The sequence below is a fragment of the Lepisma saccharinum genome, chromosome 6 (assembly GCF_977018435.1).
Source record: "Lepisma saccharinum chromosome 6, izLepSacc3.1, whole genome shotgun sequence".
Classification (NCBI taxonomy): Eukaryota; Metazoa; Arthropoda; class Insecta; order Zygentoma; family Lepismatidae; genus Lepisma; species Lepisma saccharinum.
The window spans coordinates 7,280,488-7,301,444 of record NC_139234.1 but is presented as its reverse complement, the minus strand read 5'-3'; the positions used below and the strand labels follow the sequence as shown (position 1 = coordinate 7,301,444).

Below are 20,957 nucleotides of genomic sequence, written 5' to 3'. Positions count from 1 at the left end.
CTTTTCTTCCACAACAAAGACAATTCATGCAGTATCTTATTGTCACAGGCAATTAGTTCTATGACCTCTGCCGGCATCTTTTCATTCCTATATGAAGCAGCCAGGGGAAATGAGTTTCCCTTTTGTGGACAGACATGTAAACTTCCACACGAAATCAGTGTTGACAACCCTAACATAAAGTGACCAGAATCTACCAAAACCCTTGACCTTGCTTTCACGGCTATTGTCCTTTTCAGCCATTTATGTGTAAGAACTTATGGGAACGACAGTGGTTTGAGTGAAGCACAAAATAAACTTATGAACTAAAGTAAATTGGGACAAGTTAAGAATTAGGCAGAAATGTTGTACTTCTTCCCTTTCTAATAATAGTACTAAAAGTCCCCTAAAATCGAAGTTATCTTGTAAATTATGGCCAGTTTTTATTCCATACTTCATTAAAGTTTCAAACAAAATATATTTAGACGTTTTCTCGTTATGAGGCACTAGGTAAGTAGACGAAAGATAAACTGCATTTATTATTGCCACACATAATATCACTTAAATAAATTTAGGTGACATTTGAATAGTGTTGATGCCAGACGAAGTATGTGGACAGTATAACTTGATTTGCTTATGTATATGTTTGTATAGATATTACACTGTATATAGACGAAGACAGACGAAAGATGCATCTGGCCTCACGATGGTACACTAACGTTTGGTCAAATGTTGTTACAAAATTACAAGGAAAAATGCACCTTCTTTTATTTGTATTTAACGTAATACAAATCTCCTCAAATGAGAGCCTAACGATGAGAAACGGTTAGGATTTCGAAAAAAAAATATTGGAATAAAAATCTTCCTTTTAGTAAGAAGAACCCTTTTTGTTTTGAACTATTCACTATGTCCATAAAGGGCAATGAAATATGGGCGAAGGGGATGACCTTCCACGTAGTACACCGTGGACTGCATTTTGCAGACGAACGAGGCTCTGGCGACTGACCCTATGGCCAGTATAATTTTCTGTGTGTTGTTGTCCTGTTTTTTGTCCTTATGTGTGCTGAGTGCCCCTTTACAGCCTCAGCTTTTAACCAAGGTAAGAATATTTTAAGATTTTACTTATGCAACGTTAGAGTTGTTATTTATCAACGGTAAGGGGCTGGACCCCGTATAATGTGACGGGTGCATGGGCGTCGGGAGGGCCCCTGGAATTTGACATCGTTTATTTCAACATACAAGAAAGCCGAAAGGTTGTTCCTCTTATTGTTAAGAACAGAAATAAAGTTCATTTAGTTAGTATTCGAACAGAATAATCAAAGCAAAAATGCATCGGATCAAAAACATTGAGTGAAAAATACAGGAGCAAGGTTACATTCTACCATTTCATCCAAAGAACAAATGGTTCAACAGTTTTCAAAATTCTAGGGTCCCGGGTTCGATACCCGGAGGAGGCACAAGTGGTTCGGATCCCACTTTAAACTGTAGGTCCAGTCCCGATTAGCCTTACTTTGCATAAAGTGAACTTAAAAGCACCAAATCAACCAAGTTTTCAAAATTCTAATAATTACAGTTATAGGTGAGAGGTCACACAACAAACTTTATGAAAAAAAATCCCCCTAATATTTAAAGCCTTTTCTTGAACGAAACGTGCAACAGTTTATATCAAAATGCTTCTCAGATACTAACTGCATAAAATGCAAAAGAAATTATGGAAAATAGTTTTGCTGGTATTCACTGGTTGGTTGGATCGAGTTTCCCCATTTACATAATAATAATGATAATAATAATTATTATTATTTCGAATAAAATTTATTTTTATTAGTTTATAATATTTATTATTGTATAATAATAATGCTTAATATTTTTTTACTATTCAACATTTTATAATTTGCCCGACACCCCCCCCCTGCAAAAATTTCTGGCGACGCCCATGGACGGGTGCAAAATAGCCTAAGTACTGACGCACCCAAAGTTTTATAATCAAATTCATAAAAAGAATTCAAATATAGGCCAAATATGTAAAATTGGCAGAGATCTTATCCAGTATGGTGGCATAGTACAGTTTATATTTTTGGAGGACTCCTAACTGTAGGCGGGGCCAAGTTTTATCATCTCTGGGTGCGTACGAGGTGCCGAGTCCACTGTGAGGGTTGCGGTGTAAATATCATCGAGGAAATATCGCGATTTTTTTTAGCCTTATACACAATGTCTCATTCATTATTAATATTACTATCATTTCATTTATGCAGTAAGGTTGCATTTATGCTTCAGTTACTGATTTTTGATAACTATACAAAACTGCTTTTGATCCTACACGCGTTCATATTTCATTTATTTGTTGACACATGACTGAAGACTCACTTATGTCGAACATAATATATATATATAGTCCATACAAGACATACAATGTTAAAATAAATCAATCGAAACACTGAAATTACAAAAACACAACACATTTCAAATTAGAATTGAAATTACAACATACGTAAATAAAAGTTCAAAGATAGTTTGCAGTCTAAATCCGTTAAAGATGATAATTTTACAAACTTTTGCACTTAAGTACACTATCCAGACCACTAGTGTACGCAGATTTCTTTTTCGGAGGTGGCTAGAATTGTCAAAGTGGAAATCACATAGCTTGTTTCTAGGTAGAGGCGGGATTAACTATACATTATTTCACATTTACAGTTTTTAACCTCTGTTTCAAAAGTGGTAATCTGAGGTCATTTTAAGAGGAGTTTGCATTTACCACCTTGGTTTTCCCAGAAATTTCTGGAGGAGCTGTTGTCCCATCAGCTTCTCCTTGCGTACGCCAGTGATGCAGATTATACGTTAACGACAATTCATTACAGGATACTTGTGGAGAACTCCGGTGCTATTGCTTTCTCTCTCTCTCTCTCTCTCTCTCTCTCTCTCTATATATATATATATATATATATATATATATATATATATATATATATATATACGAGGCACATGTAAAAAATATGGCCGATAATTATTTACTTGGGACTGGCAACATTGATCAAGCTGCGCGTGCACGGAAGCATGCTTTAGTATTCTGTGCCTGCAACAGAGGTATATTTTTCTGTGTGGAGGTGCGTACGTGCGAGTAGCAGGAAGTTGAAATGTCTGCTGTAATAGAAAATCCCGCCAAATCATGGCAACCGTGTTTTGGGACCAAAAAGGTGTAATCCTCGTGGAATTCCTGAAACCGGGACCACCATAGTCATGTATTGCCAAACACTGTCTAATCTGCGACGTGCCATCCAAAACCTTCGAAGAGGAATGTTACGGTCAGGAATTCTGCTTATTCATGCCAACGCCCGCCCACACACAGCTGACCGTACTGTTGCGACAATTCAAAAATTCCGATGGGAACGTTTTAATCACCCACCATACAGTCCCAATCTTGCCCCAAGTGATTACATTATGTTTCTTTACATCAAAAACTGACTTGCTTCGCAACGTTTCGATGATAGTGAAGTTCTCAAAACATCAGTTCTCGACTGGCTCAGATACCAGGCAGCAGATTTCTACGCAGAGGGTCTACGTAAACTTGTTCCACGGTATCAAAAATGCTTGAAGCGTCAAGGTGACTATATAGAAAAATAGCCAGGGCATGCACTTTTATAGCATCAAATTAAAAATTTTGTCGCTTGATTTTGTTCTCTGTAATAACCAATCAGCCCTTTTTTGGGTCCAAAACACCGTTGCCATGATTTGGCGGGATTTTCTATTACAGCAGACATTTCAACTTCCTGCTACTCGCACGTACGCACCTCCACACTGATAAATATACCTCTGTTGCAGGCACAGAATACTAAAGCATGCTTCCGCGCACGCGCAGCTTCATCAGTGTTGCCAGTCCCAAGTAAAAAATTATCGGCTCTTTTTTTACATGTGCCTCGGGTATATATATAGCATCAGCAAAAACAAGCAATTTGACTAATTTGTGTGTTTCTTACTATCAGTAAGAAACTCCACGTTGCTACTTTAAAATAATTGTTTTCGAATAGTATTACACAAGAGACAAATGGAGACTGGATTACACTGCGGACAAATGAGACTGAGAATGGAGGAACAGATCAATTTATGGTAATATGTATGATAGTAAACTTGCTTTTATTTATATTCATTTATTAATTATTACTATTGAAATGAGAATTGGAATGAATTCAAAGAGTGCTCAAGTACCCTCGTATGCTCATAATCTAAGCTTACTACACTATCACCCTCTAAACAAGAGTTCTGGGAACTATTTTGAACTGTAGGTCTTGCCCCAGTTAACCTAAATGTGCATAAAGTGTGTTCGTCCTTGAATTCACATCTTAATCACTTTCCGTTAGAAAACTAAATCTAAGTTCTGTATACAAGTATTAGATAGTAATGTCTTAACCCTACCTGTACATTCTAATCGCGTCTGACAAGAATGGGTTCCCAAAGGGAAAATATTCCCTACCCTATCAAACAAATTCTGCGTATTCCAAGACAGGAAATTCTGGATACGGAAGATCAGTCAATAAGGATAATCTTTTGGGAAATCAGAACGCTCCAAGAAACCTTTTAAGAGTCTTCTTTGCCTTTTGTATCAGCCCTCTTTGATTCGAGTTACGTAATCCTCTCTCGTTTTAGCAGGAGGAATCCTTGCAGTAGATTATCCTGACCACAGATGTCTCTGGGGAGCAGGCTAATTGATTGAACGATCCCACGGACTTTGAGAAAATATACTGTGGCAAGACTCAGCGTGTTTTTGTGCAAAAGAAACATGATAGATGTGATCTGTTGCTTCGTAATCCTATCTATCAAAAGCGCCTTAATCTGTTCGTATTGTTGTCACACGTTATTAACTTATACAGGGTGGCGACAGACCTGGAAAACCGGGAAATGTCAGGGTATTTCGTCTTCATTGACTTTTTTAAAAAAATTTAATTATTTAAAGATATAGTTATGGAACTCTGCACAGGAACAGGAAATCTCGTTCGTAAGTTTCGGCCTCAACTTTTAGGCCCCTTTTATGCGCAACACAACCACTGCGCCAGAAACCAGTGATGGCAGGAGGGGAGAGAGAGAGAGAGAAATTCTCTCGCCCGGGCTTCTCGGCGGGAATTTTCATTTCGAACACTCTTTGGAGGAAAATTGTTATAACTCGGGCACTATGTGAGCAATCTACTTCGGATAACTTTTATTTTGCAGGTAGAACATCAAAGCATGCAACCGTGTACAATTCAGAACGCCGAACTGAGGAAGGGGGGTTTGGGGGCGCGACCACCGAATTTCAATGGAAAAAAACATAAAAATCTGAAGTTTGCCTCCTCTTCTGCCGCTATTTTGGGGAGAAGGCGCAAACCTTAGTATTCTCTTCAAAGAATTGACGTTTCCAAAGAGATTGAAACATGTTTCATGTTCCTGGGTGCCATACAAGTTGAATAATGAGCCAAAATGTGAAACTCTGTTCGGAAATGTGGCATGGATATGTTGCAGAGAGGGGGTGAGGTTAGTCATCAATATGAATTTCCCAGGCTTGCTCCAGACCTGTGTCAAGAGTTTCCACTCAAACATAAGAGTATGAAGGTCCAAAAAGCACATTCATTTCGTAATCAACACCATGATACCATATGGTATCATCGGGCCAGTACGACCTTACTCTGATGATACCATATGGTATCATCGGGGAATTAAAGGTTAAGCCTTTAAACATTACGTGGAAAATGCATTGAATTATCATTTTTTTCTTGTCCGTATGGGAGTATTAAGGGGACTTGTCAACAGATGGTGGGGATAAGAGCGGGTGGCGCCGTTCGATAGTCGTCGGACGTCGTAATAAGGCATTTTGTTGGGCAAACTGAAGGAACATGGAAACAAATAGATTCCATTGATACATACGATTTTTGTCGAATATCGCCACCCGACAGAGTATCTCACTACAACATGCGACAGAAATTGCATGGACTGCAACATCCAACAAAAATCGCATGCATAAACAAGGAGAGCTTTAGACTGCAAATACGCTGCTGAAATTTTATTACTCTTCTGGCTCACTTCACCTTATTTAATGTAGCAGTGCTTACAAAGGTTTTCTTTCATCATCCTGACGTATTACTGGTTCCGCACAAGTTAACATACGTTTACACTGACATTGCACTATTCTTAAATATCAAGAAGAATCCAACCAAATGGGATATACAGGGTGTCCCAAAAGTCCCTTAACAGCCGTCCTAGAGACGTGTAGTGCAGAGATTGACATGATTTGAGTATATAGTAATACTGTATGAGTAAGGGGGAACATCATTGCTGTGGGTGAGCATGGCGGCGGCCATCTTGGTATCCGCCATATTGGATGGAGGTCAATTTTTTAAATGGGAATGTATATGTGTGGCACATAATTTTAGGCTAGAATTGCACCAGAAACAAGAATATGAAGTCAGTTTTCAGATATCTTTAATCTGTGAAAAGTTATTGCGCTACAAAATGTGCTCAATGTGCTCGCCATGCTCCCGTAAACACATCCGTAAGCGAGTATCCCATGAACGGCGAACATTCAAAAGAGTTTCGGGAGTGATAGCGGCACAGGCCTCAGTTATTCATTGACGAAGGTGACGCATATCACGTATTGGAACTGCATAAACCATGGCCTTAAGATAGGCCCATAAGTAAAAATCAAGGGGAGTAAGGTCTGGAAACCTGGTTGGCCACTCCCTTGGTCCTCGTCTGCCATTCCAGCTACCAGGAAATTGGACATCAAGGTACTGCTGAACAATGTTTCCATAATGATGTGGTGCACCATCCTGTTGAAAAAATCTGGGAAAGACACATCCGGCATACACACTGAAGGTAAGACAAGATCGCGTAGCAACTGCAGGTAGGTCTCTGCATTCAATGTCCCCTCAATGAAAACATGGACCTATGATTTGGCCCAAACACGTTCAATGGGTTTACCCAGTGCGGGTTCTCAGAGGACCAATACCGCATGTTTTGACGGTTGACCTCACCATTGGTATCAAAAAATGCCTCATCGCTATGCAGAATGTTTCGCCAGAAGTCAGGGTCACGCTCAAGTTGCACGACCTCACTCCACCCTCCTACCAGGATCATCTTCACTGATATGTTGTTGCATTTGCATCTTGTAGGGATGCCACTTGTGTTCTTGCATAATCCTGCTAATCGAATACTTGCTAACACCACATTGGGCGGACAGTCGTCGAATACTTTTTTTGGGTGACTTCACGAATGATGTCAGAACTGCCGTTAGTTCTTCATCCGTGGCTGTTTGTGGTCTTCCCGATCGACGTCTGTCGTGCACCGTTTCTTTAAACCGCTTCATCACATTGGCCACACTAACATGCGACACAGGGGGCCTAAGCGGATGTCTTTGATTGAAGTCATTGGAAATGGCCCGTGAACTCCTTTCGGCGGAAATGAGGATGATCTCAATTCGTTCCTCATTGGATAACATCATGTTCTTTATCACTCACACCTGCAACAAATGAGATATGATATCAGTTATGACAATTTCCATCGTATATTCAACATTGCATCAATAACTTTTCACAGATTAAAGATATCTGAAAACTGACTTCATATTCTTGTTTCTGGTGCAATTCTAGCCTAAAATTATGTGCCACACATATACCTTCCCATTTAAAAAAATGACCTCCATCCAATATGGCGGATACCAAGATGGCCGCCGCCATGGTCACCCACAGCAATGATGTTCTCCCTACCCATACAGTATTATTATATAATCAAATCATGTCAATCTCTGCACTACACGTCTCTAAAATGGCTGTTAAGGGACTTTTGGGACACCCTGTATATTGAATACTATCACGAGAAAGTGAAACATAAACTGCATTGGTGAACGTTATAAAAATTGCCAAGTGCATGCTCCCAATCTCAAATTTACTGCAACACTAGTATTGCAATGAAATTAACGCCACTCTCTGTCCTGTCTGTTTAAACTCGTGAGAGATGGTCACTAATCTCTCACTGAGTAACGTTAATGTCCAATATTATGAAATAAAATACTAATAATAAATACGTAAATATTTTAATATCATACTCGTATTTACTCGAATCATTCAATCATAAAAGCAAATCACTTTCTTCAAGAATTGACTTTTCTCTGCCAGCCCTGCTAAATTTTCACTTTCCATCTACTGATTTATACGAGGGGTGGCCAGAAAGTAATTTCCAATTAGTAGGGACATTGATTTTTCGCAAACGCCAAAACCGTGAAAAATGGTAATTGCTGCGAAGTTATGTTTAGGAATATGCAGTGATGTCTGGACACATCTTTCGCTCGTTCGAAATATCGAAATAATGCGAATTTGGCATAAAATGCGAATTGTTGGCGTTTTTAGCGATTTTTTTTAAAGAAATGTCCTAAAACAACGAAAAATTCCATGAAATCCAACATTCTTGTCTTTTCTAGGCCATGTGTACATATAACATGCAAGTTTCCAACATTTTACTCAAGAGTAAAACTATAGAGTTATACGTACATGGAATAATTCCGACAGCTACATTAAATCATGTATTTTGCACGATTTTTACCACTTCTATCAAAACCATTTGCATCACAGAGCAAAGTGGCAGGGTTCTAACAGGAGATCGAGTGCGTATCTACCGTCACACGGGAGCCACATCTTAGTATTTGTCGCACGGGTTAGGTTTTGAATTACCAAGCTAAGTGCGCACCATCGGCATTTGTCAAGCGAGTAATAATGGAGCTCAGTCGTTAGGGCATCTGACTACTATGCGAAAGAGCCGGGGTCGATCCCCTGCGAGGGAGAACCGGGATGTTTTCCACCTCTTCAAACTGCTCCGGCGCATATGAAGGTCATATGAAGCTCGTACCTTGAGGAAACTTTGAGGGATAAAGGTAGCCAGGAGCATGGTGCTGATCACATCACCCCCACCTTCAGCCGTGATCAAGAAAGTGTGGGGCCCTAACTCCACACCCCTATACACCTTCATGGAAAAGTGCAGGGGAGCACTTTACTTTTACTTCCTCAAAAATCTGTTCCAACATATCAAACTATCACGAAAATACGTAGACCATGTGACCTATAATTTAAAATAATAGTTTAAAGCATAATGGAGTATTAAGTTTCGGTATATTTTGCAGATAAATGTTCTAAAACAAAAACGCGAATTTTAGGAAACTTAACACTAACAAGTCAAAAGAAGATAATGCCAATTTTTGGTGCAATAATATATCGATAACTGTCACGTGAGATTGATTGATTTTAATTTTTTTGGTGACTTATGGCCATTATGCACCCTTCAGTATATACGGTGAATATTCCAAACTAACTAACTAACTAACTCTCTAGCCTTCTTAAACCCGAAGGTTCATGGCTGCAGCAACACAGGCCTTCCATCTGTCCCTATCTTGTGCAAGATCTATATACTCTTTTCCATCCCTACCGATTTCCCTTAGGTCCATCTCGACATTGTCCCTCCATCTTCGTCTTGGCCTTCCAACTGGTCTCTTACCATCAGGTTTCCCAACAAGAATCCTGTAAACTCCTCTTTCCTCTCCCATTCGTGCCACATGGCCTGCCCACCTAAGTCTTCTTGATTTAATTATTCTAATAATGTCTGGACATGAATATAAATTATGTAGTTCTAAATTATGTAACCTTCTCCACTCACCTGTCTCCTCATCCCTTTTAGGTCCAAAGATTTTCCTAAGGATCCTATTTTCAAATACTCTCAATTTATGTTCCTCTTTCAATGTAAGGGACCAAGTTTCACACCCATATAATACTACAGGCAAAATTACTGTTTTGTATATTTTAACTTTTAGTTTCTTAGATATTAAACGAGAAGACAAAAGTTTATGAAGAGAGAAGTAACATGCATTTCCTGAATTAAGCCTACTTTTTATTTCCTCTTTAATATAATTTTCATTTGTTAATATTACTCCTAAGTATTTGAATTTGGAAACTGGTTCAAACGAGTTGTTATCAATAATTAGATTTTGATTATTACCTAACACTTGGTTTCGGCCTGTAAGCATATATTTAGTTTTCTCTTTGTTAACTTCCAAACCTATCTCTTTAGCAGTTTTGAAAAATATTTTAGCATTATTCTTAATTGTATTCACATCATCCCCCAGTAAGTCTACATCATCTGCATATGCTAACAACTGAGTCACACCATTTAATTTTAGTCCTTCTTTAGTTTCGTTTACCTTCCTAACAGCATATTCTAAGGCAAAGTTAAAGAGCAATGGAGATAATGCATCTCCTTGTTTTAACCCATCATGAATTGTAAATTTGTCAGACATATTAATACCCACACGAATTTTACTTTCTGTTTCACTGGTGCATATTTTTATCATACTAACAAGCTTCTTAGGTATTCCAAACTCTACTAATATATTATATAATTTATCTCTTTTGACCGAATCATATGCTTTTTTGAAATCAATGAATAGCTGATGGACATTTTGATTATATTCCCACTTTTTTTCAAGTGTCTGTCTGATGTGAAAAATTTGATCTGTAGTTGATCTGTTGCGTTTAAATCCACATTGATAATCACCTATAATTTCATTAGCATATGGGGTTAGTCTTGTTAAAAGAATGTTTGATAATATTTTATATGTTGTTGAGAGTAGAGAAATTCCACGGTAATTATTGCAGTTCATTTTATCACCTTTTTTAAACACAGGAACAATTATGGATTCTTTCCACTGTTGAGGGATTTCTTCTTTATTCCATATTAAACAAATTAATTTATGAATTTGACATATTAATGAATTTCCACCATATTTAATTAACTCAGCTGGTATTAAATCAATGCCAGGTGCTTTGTTATTCTTTAGCCTTTTAATAGCATCTTTAACTTCAGTCAAGTTAGGTTCTGGAACTAAAGGTTCTGCTGTGTGGACTTCATTTACTTCTGATTTATCTCCTACATGGACATTTAAAAGGTCATTAAAGTAGTTCTTCCATCTATTTAGAATATCGCTTGGGTCAGCTAGAAAATCACCGTCTTTATCTTTTATCAAGTTTACTTTAGGTTGCCACCCCTTTCTAAACTCATTTACACCTTTATATAAATCTCTGATATTTTTATTTTTGCTGTTTGTTTCAATTTCGTTAATTTTGCTTTTCAAGTAATCTCTTTTTTTACTTCTAAACGTGCGGTTAACTTCTCGCTTTATTCTATTATAATTGTTTAGATTTGTATCATCAGAGTTATTTAACCACCTAAGTCTAGCCTGATTTCTTATTTCTATTAGATTATGACATTCATTATCAAACCATGGCTTACTTTTTCTCGGTTTATGGTATCCTATACTTTCTATAGCAGCTGATTCTATTGCATTACGTATGTGCTCCCAATTCTTATTTACGTCTGTTTCATTTATATTTTCATCATCATTTAAATCCTGCAAAACATCAAATCTATTTGACAGTTTAATTTGGTAATCTTTCTTAATTCTTTCATCAGTAAACTTTCCTGTATCAAATTTTAGAACTTTTAGATTTTGTTGCTTATGATTTATCACTGAGAGTCTTTCTCTTAATTTAGCAATTACTAAATAATGGTCACTGGCACGGTGAATATTCCATTATCTAAAATCCTTACCTTAAAATTTGAAAAAAAATGGGTATGGAAAATAACTTTCCCAAAATAACTTTCAAGATATCAAACTCTTACGAAGAGGCGTAACCCATGTGACATACAATTTGAAACAGTAGTTTAAAAACACCATGAAGGTATAATTTCTGATATTTGCCAGAAAATGCGCTAAAATGAAAATGTGAATTTTGGGAAAAATAACACCGTATAGTAAAAAATAAAAAAATAAGAAAATACACCAATTTGAAAGAAAAATAACAAAATATCAAGGTCCCTACCGATTAGGCATAAATAAAACATGAATATCAGTTGTAATTATTGCATTAGTAACAGTTAGTCCTAACCTAATTTCCGGTATTTGTCGTAGCATGGCACTAACTTTTGTATGCCCATGGTATATGTGTCTGACAGCAAAGACTGGAACTATCTCTACCGCAATGTAGCTGTCTAATCCTTGCCCTGCCAGAAACCTCTTCAGTTAAACAAAGAGATGAAAGTCGGTACATTCAAGTCCAGTGCTGTACAGGGAGTGGTCCAAGATCTCTCACCTGAAGTGATGCAAAGGGCCCGTGTGTACTCAGCTGTATGGGGTTGTGAACATTCGATTGGCCTTCCATGAATTGTCTGCACCATCGTCTGACCATACTATCACTCACGACGTTCGGTCTGCACACCTCACACGATTGCCGGTGGCTCTGTGCCAAATTCTGAGCGTGCGATGTAGGCTACATCGCAGTCGGTGGGAGACTGTATGAGAGCTGCAATCTTTAACCTAGAATTGTCCTAAAACGGCTGCATTGCAACTGTACCAGATTACAGCTACATGCCACTTCTTCCTGCCTGCATGTGTGCGTGTCCCTCTCCGACCACTAGTGCTGCGTGTAGGCACCATTGGAGCTTTTTTTAGGATGCCCCTCGTATATGAACTTTCAGAAGCTTTTATTATTATAGTGTTCCTGTTTTAATGTGTGGTTAGCTAAATCAGGTACCTATACAATGCTATTCTATAAATTCCTTGCGTTAAATTTCTAATAGGCAACCTACATACCCTTTTCGTCAGTATTAATGGTATAATAAGCAGAAATTCCATTGATAATATAAAGAAATATGACACTTTATTTTGTTTGATTCAATTGTTTCACTTATATGCAAGAGTTAAGTTGTTTGCTTTACAGAGAAGAGAGAAGTAGCTTTATGCATTGAAAAATGAGTCCGCACTCATGGTTCTTGCAAGCAGAGGGTTCCGAACCTCAGTGGAAATATCAACATATAATACCGAGAATGTATAAGGAGACTGATAAATTACAAATTGTATTTCTTAATCAATCACTCTTCACTCTTATCTCATTTAGTTGTAACTTTAAAAATAATCAAATATTTTATTTTAAACTTACTCCGTATGACAAAATTCCGTAATCCTTGACTAGCTTGTGAATTGTAATCATTTTCCAAATTCACTATTTTGCAGCTTGAATTCAAATCATAGAGAATCGAGAAATTAAGTCAATTTCATAGAAGATAATATTGGTACTTAACAAAACAATACGTGGATCTGTATGAGTTTATTATTTCCATTTGCAAAAACATGGATTTAGTTTAGGTTGTAATTGTCAGGGAAACATGTAAATTTTTGTCCTGGAAAACCTGGAAAAGTCAGGGAATTTCATTTCTGCTAGTTTGTAGCCACCCTGTTAACCAACAGCTAATTCTGATCAGCAACGTGTTATCGAGAACTGATCTATGCCGTGAATTTCGGTATTTAATTTCTTACGGTGGGCGTGTCATGTTGAAGAAAACGTTACAGTAGCTTTTTGTGTAATTTGATAAGTGTTGCCGATCTACGTGTCATAGTTGTTAGTGAATCGCGCTACGACGTCAGTGCTCCTGGGTTCGAATCCCGGCTTGAGCAAGGGTTTTCTTTGTGAGCGTCCCTTCATAAATAGGGTCACCCGGCCCTTAAGCCGTCCCTTTTAAAGTGTAGCCTAAGCATGTGGATGTGAAAAAGGAATGGATAAGCGATACAATATTCTTGTGAGTATGTATTTAATCAAGCTTCTACAGCACAACAATGACCTGTGATTGTAAATTGTAATTTAGATTCACAAAATAAAAAAAAACCTGCCTGTATATAAATCTGTGGAAATAATATTTAGTGTATATTTTGTAAAGATATTTTGCAACCCAGCTTTTCTACTAGTGTCTCATTTTGCATTTATAATACCAAGAAAATTCATAACACATCTTTCACATTTATCATATAAATCTTCGTTTCAATAGAAAATTATTATTTTTGTTACCCCTTTATTTCATTTTCTTGCCCAGAAAGGATTTTGGTATGGGTGTCATTTTGCATTTTTTAAAAATTCAGTTTTTAAATTTGTATTTAAGAAAAAGTGATCTTCGTTTTTTTCAAAATTGTACGGAATAATCTTCCATCATTGTGGAATCAGAGTGACCAAGTTTTTGTAGTTCGTTTACAGGGAATGTTTGCATGTTTCGGTTGTTCATTAACAGTGATCACTCTGATTGTGGTTGTTAACAAGGGCAAAATATTCATCCACAAGTACTTGGAACGAATAAATAATAAATTGAAATAGCATTGATCAAGAGCCATTATTCATGTAATAGAAATGTCGATCTGGAGTGTAAGGAGGGTGTTGGGCAACACACTGTTCAAAGGTAACGGCCGGCCATTTGTAGCCACTACTAAACTATGTGAGATATAAATTACAGTCACATTGTTGTAAATTACCTATAGGCAATTTTCTAATAATTTTAAGACCACTTTTTAAGATAGGTAATAAATACATTCTCGAGTCCAGTGTTTAAAATTATTTACTTTTACAGTGCTTTTCCCTCCAGATGTAGCGAGATGATAAAGCGGAAATTGTTCCCATTCCCATGTATGATGTTATTTAATAGAAATACAGCCCACCTCCGTGGCAGAGTGGTTAGCATAGAGCACTGAGACTCCAGGGGTCCCGGGTTTAAATCCCGGTCTGGGCATGCGTGGAGTTTGTGAGTGTCCCTTCATGATGTCATCACTCATTCTCATCTTCGCGATCAGTCAAAAGGGAGACGCGACATATGCGGACAAGAGGAAATTCCGCAACAAAAGCGGACAATTCTTCGCTATAGGGCCGTAGGAGAAAGAGCGAAACGTCACTCAAATTTTAACATGCGACATAAGCGGACAACACCTGCATGTGCCAATGTTGCAAATATATATTTATGTTAACTGATTCCCATCACACTTTTTCCTGGCTTTGGACAGACAAAATGATTACCATTATACTGACAAACATTTTGGCGTGTTTAAAATCAGTTTTTTGCCTCGTCATATTCAACACAAAATTGTTTCGTCAATAAAATAATGAACTATTTACAAATTCATCATAAAATGTTTCGTCACTTCAAAGTTTGTTTTTCACACATCTAGTTTTTGAATATAAGAAATTGCTTTCAAGCATGATCTGATGTCGCCTGTTTGCTCATACTTTGCAACAATTCTTCCAATCCTGTCATCGAGCTTAACGTCCATGGCCAATTCCATTCTTATGTACATATAATTTCTGGCCTCAGCTTCTGTCTTCAAACACTGAACGACGTCTTTTACTTTAGGTTTTCAATGAAAAAAATGGTTAATTTTGTTGTGCCCAACCCTCTACAGCATTGGTAGTTCTGTGTTTCCTTTCATAACGTGTCCAAAGCGATACAGGTATATCTGCATTTTCTACCCATTGATCGACAAAATAGTCAAAAATAGTCCGTTCTTCCCTCTCCCCCCCCTATGTCCGCTTTTGACGCGGAATTTCCTCTGTCTGCATATGTCACTGTCCGCATTTGTCGTGAAATCGTCAAAAGTGATGTCTGTCAACCTGTAGTAGCACCATTTTGAATTCGAAAAATTCCTATGCCATGATGATCTATGGGTTTTGTATCGTTCTGAACAACCTTCAGAAAGTTTTGAATCCGAAGGACAACTTCAAAAATTCAAATTCAAAAATGCTACTATAGCAGCACTTGTTTTGAATTCGAAAAATTCCTATGCCAGATTGATCTATGGGTTTTGTATAGTTTTGAACAACCTTTAAAAAGTTTTGAATCCGACTCAGTTTTTCGTAATAACGAATTCAAAAATGCTACTACAGGTTGACGCCTCAGTAGCACTTTCACCAAATTCAACGGAAACGATGCCATTTCGTAGTCTAGGTTACGTATCGTTTTGAACAACCTTCAGAAAGTTTTGAATCCGAAGGACAGCTTCAAAAATTCAAATTCAAAAATGCTACTATAGCAGCACTTGTTTTGAATTCGAAAAATTCCTATGCCAGGATGATCTATTTGTTTTGTATAGTTTTGAACAACCTTAATCGGTGTTTCAAAATGACGAGTTCAAAAATGCTTCTTCAAATTTGCAACTCAGGATAAGTTTCAACAAATTCTACCGTTGAATTTTCCATTTCTTAATACACTCAGGACTGTGCACATTACACTAGAAATTGTTTCATCTTAACACGTAATATTGATGTTGATAGTTCCTTAGAAAAGCGGCCACGCCTTTTAATTTTGTCCGGATTGCAGGAGCGTAATACTGATAAAATAGTGTGGACAGATAGAATGTTTATGAGTAGAGCCCGGAAGTTTGGCAAAATGCCTCTTTTTATCTACTGCATATATTGATAAAATTTTTCCGGATATACGTTTCTCATGTTGTTTCGAATGTTTTAGAAGCCTTTTCATTTTGCCTATTTTGCCTATTTTGGACCCCACTGCCTATTTTTAATTATAATGCCTTTTTTGCCTTTTTCAATTAAATTTGACCATTTTTTAAAAAAAATGTGTATATAAATTATTTTTCTCCTAAAAAACGTTGTTGGCATTTATTTTTCTTTCGTTTGTTATGTGAATAATTTTCGCCTTATTTAAGTAATATTGAACTCATGCATGTTTCAACATTGCTGAAGGAGAAAAGTGTGAGAAAAATGTATTTAATGCTCAGTTAGGATATTGCCTTTCGGTTAACATTTCCTTGTGCTGCTGAAGTGCTGAAGTGGACAGGTTGATTTCGAACACAAAGAAGATATTTCTGAAATCTCCCTCTCGAACCCGAAAATTTAAGGAAGTTGCATCTGAGCTTAGTTTACCTCCGCAACCAGTGTTGACCAGATGGGGAACCTGGATATCAGCAGTTATATATTATGCTAACAACCTTGAAAAAATCAGTGAGGTGATAGATGCTCTTCCAGAAAATGAAGCGGCTTCAATTCGTGAAGTGAAAAAACTCCTGTGCTATTCAAGTTTATTTTTGCACATTATGGTGCATTTCCAGAGACAATTACAATTACAGAACTTAAAAAAAAATACCTTGTAGCATCCATGAAAATGTACGAGGAATCTATGCAGCAGATGATGGAAGTGCCAGGAGAAAAGGGGTCAGCTGTTGCGGAAAAGTGCTAACGGGTAGTGAGTGCAAATGAGGACTTGAAACAATTGAAAACAATTTGTGATATTCTAAAAGGTGAAAATGATGTTACCGAAATGCGTCCAGCTACATTAGCTTGTTTTATGTATGCTCCAATAACTTCTGTCGAAGTAGAAATATAATTTTCTATTATGAAAAACATTCTCTCTGACAGACTACTATCAATGAATGTTGAGTAATTAAAAAAACACCTTGTAGTTATGTGCAATCAAGACGGAGAAAATTGAAATGCTCTTCCCAATGTAGATTTTAACATGTTGCCAGAAATTATAGATAAAAGTAAGCGACTTCCAAATGTGCCTTTTTTCGGTTTATTTTGCCTTTTTTCATTTTTAGTGCCTATTTTCCACATTATAAATGCCTTTTTGCCTGCCTATTTTAACGAAAATAAATGCCTGAACTTCCGGGCTCTATTCATGAGTTTTACAAGCACGTATTCTCTGGCCCTCTTACTCTCATTCTCTCTTCTATTTTCTTGTTTTTCTTTCGCCTTTTCACTTTGCTGCTGCTTCACTTCTTATTTACCCTTTTCCATCATTGTCCTCTGCTTGTAATCCAACCACATCGCGCTAAGACGCCAAGTGTCCCAGGTTCGAATCCTGGCCTGGGCATGGATGTTTGGAGTGTCCATTCATCAATTTCATCACATCATCACCCATCCCCATCTTCGCAAGTTAGCCAAAAGTGGCACAAATAGCGAAGCAAAATAAAGCAAATCAATCAATCAATCAATTGTATTACAGCCCTCTCTTCCGCTTTCACCGTTTTTCTAATGTTCTTGTTAACTGTCTCATTTTTAGTATCTCTATCCATTCCAATCTAGAAAGAAGTAGGGAAGGGACTCGATGTTGTCACCTGTTGTAAAACAGCTTGTCTACCATTCCTATCTCTCCTGTTTCAATCTTCACATAATCTCCCTATTTCTCTCCCTCTTGAGTTTCCTTTGCTCCGGTCTCCGTGGCGGAATGCATAGCGCGTTTCTCGGTTTTGAATCCCGGCCTTGGAATAGGTGTCCCTTCAATCAATTTCATCTTAGCATCACTCATCTTCATCTTCGCGATTAGCCATAAGTGGCAGAAAACCGAAACAAAATAAAATAAATCAAATGAAAGTTTCCTAGCCTTCATTGTATCCCTGTCCATGTATTTCAGTTGCTCGCTGTGGACTTTTCTCTTTAAGTTATACTAGTATGTTAGGTGAACCAAGCAAATTACATTAATTGATATGAATGATTTGTATCATTTAGATTATTATACTGGCTTTGAGTCAAGATGTCAAAGGTTTGTGAGTCCGCAAAATGCAGTCTAGAGTGTACTGAGTTAGCATTTAGGGAACAGATTAGAGTATATTGTTTAATTCATGCGACAATTATGAAAAATATGGAAAATTTTCTTTACAAGTGCAAGTGACACCCAAGTTATACTATAGCCGTCCCTAGGAGAGGAGCAAGGTTTCACACTTCATGGATGGAAGCAAACGAGCAGCAAAACTTTTTGAAAAGTAATTTTAGCGTTTTATATTCTGAAAGCAACTTATGCCAAAATTCGAAGTTTACAGTTGCACCCTTAGTTACTACTACTAACGCACTTTTCAAAAGGAAATGCCTTGTTTTTTTCTTGCTATACAAAGCAATGTTGTGTGTGCCGTATATTTTCAAGGATGATGACAAAGAGACAGATATTGACAATAGGGTTCTTGCGTGTCAAATCATCACAGCTCCCAGCCCTAGCATCTAAGATTTTCATAAAATTTGGTAGAATGGTAGAGGACATGAAATATCCCTAACATCCCTAATATCCCTAATAACATGAAATGTAAAATTTTAGCCCTCAATGATACACGGTGTTCCTGCAGCAGGGATGCCAACTTCATAAAAAATGTCAAATTTATTCTTACAAGGCCAACAAAAGATATCATGACTTTTCTTCTAATTATGGTGTAACTTTCATCTTGGGCTTGTTTTGGAACTAAGGGAGCATAGGTTTCGTAAAAAATAGTCTTACATAAAAAAAAATTAAGTTTCTTTACAAGCTCACATGATGTGACCTTTGACTTCGAATACCTAGCAAAGCGGATCTTCAATTTTGGTGGGAATAAGGTATGTTATGCAGTTAAGTGTAATGTCTGTTTGGTGTACGTTTCATTTAGGGGTTGATTTGAGAACAGGTATAAAACAAATCTGACAGTAGTATATGCTACATTGAGTGAAACACCTTAGAACTTCGTCTAGTAATGTCGTCTGGGCAACTAATTGCAACAGAAATGAAACTAACTGCCTCCATAGTAAAAAATATGTGACGAATCCGATTTTGAAGAGTTTACAACTCTCTAATCTGTAACTTCGACGACATCTTGAAAAAGGGCGCCAAGATTTAACGTTGAAAATTTTAAAAAAAGAATATCTCGAATACGGTGAATTGTGCACTAAAACTGAAGATAACCAAAATTAAAGAGCAGACCATTCGATAACTTATGGTTTTTGTTTGATAAAGTTATCTTATATCTTAATTGAATTAGAAAGCTCCAATTATTTACTTTAATTTGGGAATTAGAGTAAAAGTTGATTTCTTTATTTGATTTATTTTACTTCATTTTGTGCCAATTTTTGGATAATTGCGAAGATGAAAGATCATATGATGAAATTGATGAATGGACATTCATAAACATCCATGCCCAGTCCAGGATTCGAACCCGGGACCCCTGGACCTCTGACGTCGTAGTGCAATTTGCTAACTACAAGGGGGCCGACTACAGTAAAAGTTGGTTTGTGACATAAATAACAGCAAATATGTAACAAACTATGTAATATATGTCCTGAAGACACTGAACAAAATAAATATATATAATATTCTGGATATATTTGTGTTGAATGCAGATACATAACATTTAGATGAGCGTCAACGTGTGTTTTATAGCGACATGTTAGTGCCTCGTTTATGTGAAAATGTGAAGTTTAATGTAAGCGAAAGCATGTTATATATTATCGCATTTACAAAGAAAATCTAAATCACACTGCCAACACACTCAAAGACTTTGTGAATCCAATCGAAATTGTAACAATATCTACAGCTGAATGTGAAAGCGGGGTCAATGCTATGAATCTAGCTTTATCAGATGAGAGAAATCAATAGAACAGTTTCTTTTTATCAAGTCCAAGGATGTCAGTGCCCTTCTCACAGCAACTGGTTAACCATCAGACCTGCAGGAACAGTCCCATTCATTTGTCTAATCAGCAGATTTATATGATTTTTCCTATAGTTTGATTTTAGAATTTAACTTTGAATGTTTATAGTTTGATTTTAGAATTTAACTATAAATTATGTTAATTTGTGTTCCATGTGATAACAAAACTAGATTTTAAGCAATTAACATGGAATTAATAGCACACTTAATTTATAGATAAAAGAGATAGTGCATGCGAGGTTTCAATTAATAGAAACCTGTGTGTCTTGGAAACTGCTGGCACACACCTACAAGCTTACTCAGATAGTAAACTCACAACCTATTCGAAATATTATCGAGATGAGACGAGTCGAGATTTGTCACAATCTCGTTTCGTCTTGTGTATGGTGAGGCCCTTGTCCTTGTTTGTGTTTGTTCTCGTCTGAGTCTATACTCAGAAGTTTGTTAAAACAATCTAATCGGGACTGAACCAGGCGATTAAATTGAAATAGAAATACCTATCTGCAAATAATTTATCTGATAAAAGTATGTGACCTTTTTAATTCATTTATATATGCATACAATGAGGAAAATATCAATTCTTCTTAGTGATGGAATACAAAAAGTTACAATATATATAATTTCATAGGTAGTAAAAATTCCTACAATATCTTATGTGTGAATTGTGTAAGTACGGTATTTACTTTCGAAAAATTATTTTTAAAAAATC

At 36.9% G+C, this 20,957-nt stretch overlaps 1 protein-coding gene across 2 annotated transcripts in view; it reads left to right on the top strand.

Moving 5' to 3' along the window:
* LOC145989215 (uncharacterized) overlaps positions 1–20,957 on the top strand; it is a 159,572-nt gene that overhangs the window by 110,564 nt on the left and 28,051 nt on the right. The window lies entirely within an intron of this gene.